Source organism: Pinus tabuliformis, chromosome 7 (assembly GCF_031772625.1).
Source record: "Pinus tabuliformis cultivar Carrire ecotype Pingquan chromosome 7, CPIR1, whole genome shotgun sequence".
Classification (NCBI taxonomy): Eukaryota; Viridiplantae; Streptophyta; class Pinopsida; order Pinales; family Pinaceae; genus Pinus; species Pinus tabuliformis.
This window is the reverse complement of record NC_142293.1, coordinates 1,748,536,699-1,748,545,255: the sequence shown is the minus strand read 5'-3', so window position 1 is coordinate 1,748,545,255 and position 8,557 is coordinate 1,748,536,699. Positions and strand designations below refer to the sequence as shown.

Here is an 8,557-nt window from a genome sequence, read left to right as displayed (position 1 = left end):
TTTTATATAATTTAAAAAAAAACATTTTATGCATAATTTATAAATAATTTTTAGACTTGAAACAATGCGATAATATTTAGATATCATATTACCATAAATCAATGAGTAAAATATATGACAATATAGGGTGCGAAATTTTATTATTTAAATATTTAAGATTAAAAGATGTATGTTATTATATTTTATTATTATTTAATGTTAATTTTTTTTATTATGTGGGATATTTATTTTTAATTAATAAGTTTAATTAATTTATTAATTAAAATTAAAATAGATGTATATTATTATATTATATTATTATTTAATGTTGATTTTTTTTCTTTTAATCGATAAATTTACTTGTTTTGTATTCATATTATAACTTTATAATAATAGTTATAATAATAAAGTTTTTCGGTCAAATTTAGTCGTTAGTCTATATAGCTATTGCTTGGTCAAGAAATATAGTCGTGTCCTCTTCAAACTATTTAATAGGCAAAGATCTTTAATAGGCAAAGCTAGATCTGTTTCTTCAACTTGTCCTGACGATGAACCACACTTGTTGGTTCGAAACGCATCGACAAATGAAATTTCATGTGATTTACGCTGAAAAATTTCTCATAAATCTTTATAATAAATAAATAAATCAAAATTATCTGATGGATTTTATTTAAGTTGTTAGATAATCTTCGATCATTCGGTCAAAAAATAGCCGTTAGCATTATAACTGTTGGAGTCTCTGCACACGCTATTTAATCACGCTAAGCCAGATTGGTTCCTCAACTTGTCCTGATGATGAACCACACTGGTTGGTTCGAAACGCGTCGACACAAGATTGCTTATGTGATTATGCCGAAGATTATCTAACAATATTATGGATCACAGAAGTCTAAATACCTTAATTTATTTAAGTTATTTGGTTGTTTCATAATTTGAAAATTTATAAATTAAGTATAAAATACATTGATCCATTTTTATAATTATATAATAATATATTTTATTCCATATTGTTCTTTAATCTGTTTCTCAAATTAATTTTTTTATTATCCAAAACCCTCTCGATTCTTTTAATATCGACTCGGTTTTTAAGAGTCATTCGAAGATGATGGGAAGCGCCGCAAAGCTTTGACGGCAGACAAATCTGTTTTAATCAAGTTCCCTTGGAATTCTATGAGACAATAATTAGATTATAATTGGCATATCGTGACTCCGTGGCCCAATGGATAAGGCGCTGGTCTACGAAACCAGAGATTCTGGGTTCGATCCCCAGCGGAGTCGTAGCGTCGTTTCCTTTATTGGATATTTTGGACGTCTTTCAGTTTGTTGGTCAGTGATAACGGTCTCAAGAGTTTTCGGAGGATATTTTATGCCAAAAACCTTGCATGCATTATTTCGTTACAGGCGAGGTTTCTCGGACATGATGGTTATTTTATGCTAAAATCTTGCATGCATTATTTCGCTACCGGCGAGGTTTCTCCGAAAGAGTAACTGGGCAGTTGCGGGGAACCTCCATTTTCCTTAAAATACGGCCTAAGCAACGACTCCGCTGGGGATCGAACCCAGAATCTCTGGTTTCGTAGACCAGCGCCTTATCCATTGGGCCACGGAGTCCTACTCTTGTGAGGTTTGGGCTAGAATCACCCATATGATAGAGTCAGCGCATGCAGATGACACGGGATATCGTCGTGTGCCGCCACAGGCGATGCCTCACCTCTGTGCGAATCGAACGCGCAGCCTCCTTTATTCAGTCACATAGTAGAACTTGAAAGGCTTACTTCCACTCACAGTGTATTTATTTAATTTTTATGGAGTAGTGCTCCCATCAACTCCCTCCCAAGTACCCTTGCCATAAATATTTGACCATTACATTACCCAAATAACCAGCTCATGGGTCAACAATTATGTGATTAACAATTACTCTGTGCAAGAGTTAATGTGCAGTGATTGTATACGTAATAATAATAATATCTATTTTTAAGGTCACGGCCAAGCTAGACACCAAATTTGTGTATGAGACCGCCTTGTTTGCGGGACAAGGGACCCACCTCTGTGTGGTGATTTGATTGTTAAGTCTACAAAAACATACATACTCAAACCCCCTTTGGTTTTGAACCTGTAACCTCTTAGTAGGAAACACATGCTCTTAACCATTAGGCCCACTCAAATAACCATTAAATTACTCAAATAACAATTTTATGGATTAACCATTATTAAGTTGCTGCGTAGCAGTTAATGTGTAGTGGATATATATGCTCATCTTGAATCTCCACAACAATGCATATATACACTGCGCACACCCAGTGTTGTCCAACTTCTATTACTTTGATTTATTAGTTATGCAAAACTAAAAAAAATTAAATTAAATTTTAAATACTACTTACCTATTTCTTTCTCAAATAAAAATGTAGAGGATTCTATTCTCCCTCAATTTATAAAGAATCTAAAGGTTTCAAGTTGACATTTAGATGGATGTTTCTTTGAATCTATGAGGGAGCTTCAACTTAGTCTTTATTATTAATTTTATCAAAATTTGTAGTCGAAAATATAGAAGATATGGTTCAATACTTAATGGAAAAAGAGGAAAAGATAATTTTAATTGGAGATGTAATTAAAAACCAATTTTGATTATTATTATTTTTTAAAATTAGAATATATGTTTTTAAGAATTGATAATTTCTAAAAATGTATTCTTATTATATTAGAGATAATTATTTCATAAATATCACAAATTGGTAGGATTTCTGAGCACATAAAACCTGTTATCATTAAGTGATTGGAGAGTGCAATGAATTACAAATATTTAATCAACACATTATTATTAACTAGATTCACATGTTTTGAACCAATGACATTCATACAAGGAGCACTCAATGATTTCATACAGGGAGCACTTGTTATCATTAAGTGATTGGATGATGGAATGAATTAAAATTATTTAATCAACATATTATTACTATTATTGTTATTAATTAGGCTCATATGGTTTTGAGCCAATGACTTTTATACAAGGAATACTACTGTATGATCTATAAACATTAATATATAATATCATTACTCTTATTTGTTACATGTATTAAATTTGTCTTGAAAACTGATATATAAATTATAACATGAACATTACATATGTGATAACATCTTTTCCATATTGCACTATAGAAATAGCTTTTGGTGCAATTTAGGTATAATGCTTAGGCACATAAAGTCCATTGCAAATAAATGATTAACTATTTCAATGAATTACAAATAAGGTCCATTAAACTTATAAAATGCAAAGATAAATGTCTAACATTGCATCATTTTGATTTGTGTTATAAAGTTGAGTTTTCATTACTATTATAACCATTTTATGTTTGTGTATGTGTTACAAAGCAAAGTTTTGGGGTTTTGACACTCCCAATTTACTATTTTTGATTTTTTTTTTTTAATAAAGCTAAATATTGAATACTATTGATTTTATTTTTTCTAAAAGGTAGGTACCAAATAAATATGTTACTTCTCTCAATTGCTTATGATGTTAATGGTGTTAGATGTAGGGGAATTTTGAATCAATATTATGATTTTTTATTATTATTAATTTTAACAAAGTATTTAATATCAACACCATTCATTATGGCCATGTCTTATAAGGCTATTTACCAACTACTAATTTTTTATGAGTTTGAATAATTCGTTTCGAAATTAATAGCAAGGAGTATTTAATAGCGAATCATTTTTTAATGACTCAATCTCCTATTAGTAAATCACTTTTTAATGGCCCAGTCTCTTATTAATGAATTACTTTTTAATGACTCAATATTTCATAAATATCATTTACTAGTGCCAAATTTCTTATAAGGTTAAATATTCCCAGTAACACTCAATGCAATAAAAGATGCTAACAAGGATGACACATGTCATTTACATCAACAAAATGAATTTCATAATGTAAATCACCATCTTTAGGATTTTCCCATGAAGGTCACCCTTTTCAATATGACTCTAGCTCAAATGTGCTTAAACATGAAGCCAACTTACCTTAGTAGCCCATAGAAAAACCTTAATAAATATTGTGCCTTGTGGATTGATATTCATATAGATAGTGAAGATTATACCAATAATGCAATTTTTTTTACCAATAATTTTTGCAAGCCCTCAAGAATCCATAAACTTATATATCGAGTTTGAACAAATGGAAAATAATGTTGACCTGAAATGCACATTGATATCAATCAAAATCCATCATGTGAAACCTTACCATCCATAAAACTTTAACTCTTACAAGTAATAAATGCTATTATGAAATGTATGAAATTAAAACAAGGGAAATGCTACATATCTAAAGCCTAATATGGGAGAGATGTTGTCATATGAGTTATGTTGACATCGTCATATGCTAGATTCGAAACATAATTATAATACTTTTAATAAATAAAAGTATCTAAGAAAGAGAGATAAAACACACACACACACATATGTAAATTTTGCGCACACCCTCCATCTCATAGGTGGGGATGCAATCACTAGTATGTTGCTAGCCCCAATCAACAATTAGCTCATGCAGAGGTGAAATCAACAATTAGTTCATGAAAAGCGAACATGTCAAAAAAATAAGATTTAAATTCAAGAAGAATAACAAATTTTAGCTTAACCAATTAAATTAGACCCAATTAACATCTATAAATTTATAAAATATACTATTTCTATAATAATCAAAATCTTATCTTTACATATTTATATTTTTATAAATTTTGAATTTTTAAATTTTATTATAAATTTATTTTAAATATTTATTTATTTTTAATCCTTTTAATAATTAATAAATATAAAATTAAAATAGATTTAAACTAATAAATTAAACACTTTATTTTATCCTAACTCATCACAACAGTATTAAACTCCCACAATTTGTTTTTTAAATTTTATTATAAATTTATTTATTTTTAATCTTTTTAATAATTAATAAATGTGAAATTAAAATAAATTTAAACTAATAAATTTATTTCATCATTGCATGTTTTAAAAACCTTTTGATCATAATTTGTTTCATCATTGCATGTTTTAAAAACCTTTTTGAAAAGTTTGAAGTTTTGGAAATCATTTTAAAAGACATCATTGCCTTGAACATTTATATCCATACTTGCTTTTTAGAATTTCCATCTCACATTAGGAAATCAACAGAGATAAACCCAAAAACGAGATAAAAATCAAAAATGAAAAAAAGTAAGAATTAGGTTATCTTGCACATATAATGCACCTCACTTCAACAATTTACGACTCCCGGATTGACAATTCATATAGCAATTTAGGACACTCTAAGTTGAACAAACACCAACTAAGTCAAATTAACTTAGTTAACTATTACAAGTTTTCATGAGATGTGGAATTACAATTTAATTCCTAATTTTATTCAAGGAAAAAATTAATAAGGATTTTCTTTCTTGATGCTATTTTTAGCATTTCTTGTTGTTATTTTCAACACTCCCTCTCAACAAGAAAATAATTCAACTTTATCCCAATTCGGTACCTTTGGAATGTTCTACATGCAACGCTTGTCATTGTTGTTGTTGCTACTGCAAAATATGCAATCCAAAAACCATCCAAACAAAATAAACTGAATCAACCTTGTCTGCAACTATCTACTGAGAAAACTATGTTGTTGTTGACTCTGCTACTGAGCCTCTTGCTCGGCTATCAACTCTTCTCTACACTCCTCTGTATCTATTTGACATTGATCCTCCTGTTACTAAATACTATGGGCCTTCGTAGCAAGGTAATGATCCATGAGACAAACACACCTTAATGGACCTTGCCCAATTTATGAAACTCTTGGACTAAGGTTTCATATCGCTCCATCTCAAACACAGAGGTCTGGATGCATGTTCTCCTTCTGCGCATTTGGCTCGAAATCCCCCCCTACTGGAGGTCTCTTCTTGAGTGGATGTCTCAACTCCGTCTCCTCTCCGCTTCTCCAATTGTGGCTCCTCCACAAGTTGTTGAGGCTGCTTCTGAGGCAGCATGTTGAGAGGTAATTCATTCTCCCTCTCAACCACCAAGTATCTAACCTTTGCCTTACTCCTTAAGGCTTTATATGCATCTTGTACCTCAAGTGCATACAAGTTCTTGACTCATATATCAATATGTTTCACTTGTCCTGTGGCGATGTGTTTAAGGAAAACATTTCCTTTATTAAATATCACATCATAGCCATTGTCTTGCAATACCGCGATGGAAACAAGATTCCTCTTTAGTCCTGAAACATACATCACATCTGTGATTCTGAAAGGGGAGCCAAACTCTCTCTGAAAAGTAATTGTACTAATTCCAATCACGTTATACCTCCCATCATCTCCAAACTCTATGTTCTACTTGAGGTCTTTCTCCTCCAAGTCACTGAAGAGGTCTCTATTCCCTGTCATATGGAACAAGGAACTGCTGTCAAGATACCACATGATTCCCATTACAGTGCTTTCCATGCATGCAATGAGAATGAAATCAAGTTCAAATTGTGAAGTTAGAGCTTCACCTGCTGCTACTACTACATGCTCCTTCTTGCTTGCTTTCTTCTGTGGGAGTTTCGTGGCATAGTGCCTAAACTCATGACAATGAAAACACTTGATGTTTGAAAATTCCTTCTTCTTGACACCCTCCTCGCCTTGGGACTTCTTTCCCTTGGATTTATTTTCTTTGTTGAATAATGAAAATTCCTCTTCCACTTCTTTGGATGAGGTCCCATATATGGTGTTCTACCGAATCTCTTCTTGTACCAAGTTGAACCACAACCACTCCCACTCTGGTAGCTTCTTCCTCCCATTAAATGAGTCCTAGTAGCTGTACCAACTCTTGGGAAGGCTTAGAAGTATTAGGCTCACCATATCATTTTCAACAACCTGTAACACTAACACTTCTAAGCTCATATTGATATTGGGTGAACTTGGTCAATGTTGGCTTAGTGGGTCCTAACCCAGCTTCAGAGTTAGTTTTTCCAAACAAATCCCTACACTACTGGCCCTTTCGGCATCAATCCGCAGAGCGCGGACTGAAGTCTCACCCGAAGCAGTATGGGGGAATGCTGGAACCAAGTTTCCATACTAAAAGATGAGCGTGATGTCGCTTTATGCCCTAAATTTGCCTTTGCGCAAATTGATAAGCCTTTAGGGCTTATCGATATAACTCCCCTTAATCAGCTTCTATACCTCACTTACAACTGTCTTTCGTGGACCCTGAATAAGTGAATCCACTACTTACGAGCATCAAAGATTATGTATAACCCAATAATTACTCATATTAACTTAAGTGTTTGGTAGCTTCAATATACAACAAGATAATCTTCGTATAAACAGTGAACAGTAATTGCGTTCATATAACAGTATAAGTCGTGTAAAGCCACGCATCAATACACCATTATTTCATAAATCCATTATAACATAGGGCACATTCATATAAACATAGGTAAAGAGATAAAGACAAGTATTTTTGCAATAACATTCTTTATTAATACTTAGTTCTACTTACAGACTCAAGACTTCCTTGTGCACTAGTTGTGGACTCTACTCTAGGCCTCTGCGAACACAACTACATAGCCTCTCTTCATACTCTTCTTCACTAATTCCTTAGACTTCTCCCATAGACCAAAACATTACTCCATGACCATGATGCCTTAGACTCTCTAAGACACACTTATTTATACAATCCCATGGTCCGCAGATCATGGGTAGATCTTCAAAAGCCGACTCATCCTACATAAAGGAAGGGTAAAACCCTTTTTGACACTTTAACTATCTATGCGATCCGCGACCACAAATTGCAAAGAATTTGCATTTTATACAACAAAAATTGGGCTTTTACCCCAAAATTGACCCTAGGGGACCCCATCCCAACAATCAAGTACTTCGGTATTGAGTCACCCTTCTCCATCTTGATCTTTTTGAGCTTATCCTTCAGTGCCAGCTTCTTGTGGTCACTACTGTTTTGAAACAGGTCTATCAAACCTTCCACATTTCAAATGGAGTTTCCTTACCATGGAGGTTCGAGACAATATGATATTGAAATCCTTCTAGGATAATCCTTCTCACCTTTGCCACACATTTTATCCATTCTGCTAGATGTTGAGCATCAGCTGGCTTAGGAATATATTTGTATATGAATTCCTTAAGCTCGTTGTCTTTCAACATTGCCTCCAAACTGTCCTTCCAAGAAATATAGTTCGAACTACCCTCCAGTGCATATTCAAGTCTCAATCTATAGAATGACATCCTTCTGGCTCTGAGGTATCATGCTACAAATTTGTTTTCTCTTGTCAAAGACAAACTCATATTCTCCTCTTCTATAGTGATTTTAGCTCTGATACCATGTAGAAAGTCCTTGTAAATTCAAACTGCAGATTGTAATATGCTAAAACAATTGACTTGAATCTACTCTACTCATCATCGGAAACAATAAATGATTGAGGAAATCATGAAGCATAAAAAAGAAAGAATTCAATCACACATAACACAATAATTTTATGGGGAAAACCACAACTAAAAAACCCTTCTATTTGTATAATGCATTAATCAGAAAATATGATAAGATTACAATGCTTTTCTCAAGCTTGAGAAAC

The 8,557-nt window shown here is 32.6% G+C and overlaps 2 non-coding genes across 2 annotated transcripts; one reads left to right on the top strand and one right to left on the bottom strand.

The window, feature by feature from the left end:
* The first annotated feature begins 1,184 nt into the window (after window positions 1–1,184).
* TRNAR-ACG (transfer RNA arginine (anticodon ACG)) lies at window positions 1,185–1,257 on the top strand. The gene has a single exon. It is a non-coding gene; the product is annotated as a tRNA-Arg (tRNA).
* Window positions 1,258–1,517: 260 nt separating this feature from the next.
* On the bottom strand, window positions 1,518–1,590 carry TRNAR-ACG (transfer RNA arginine (anticodon ACG)). The gene has a single exon. It is a non-coding gene; the product is annotated as a tRNA-Arg (tRNA).
* Between the last annotated feature and the right edge of the window lie 6,967 nt (window positions 1,591–8,557).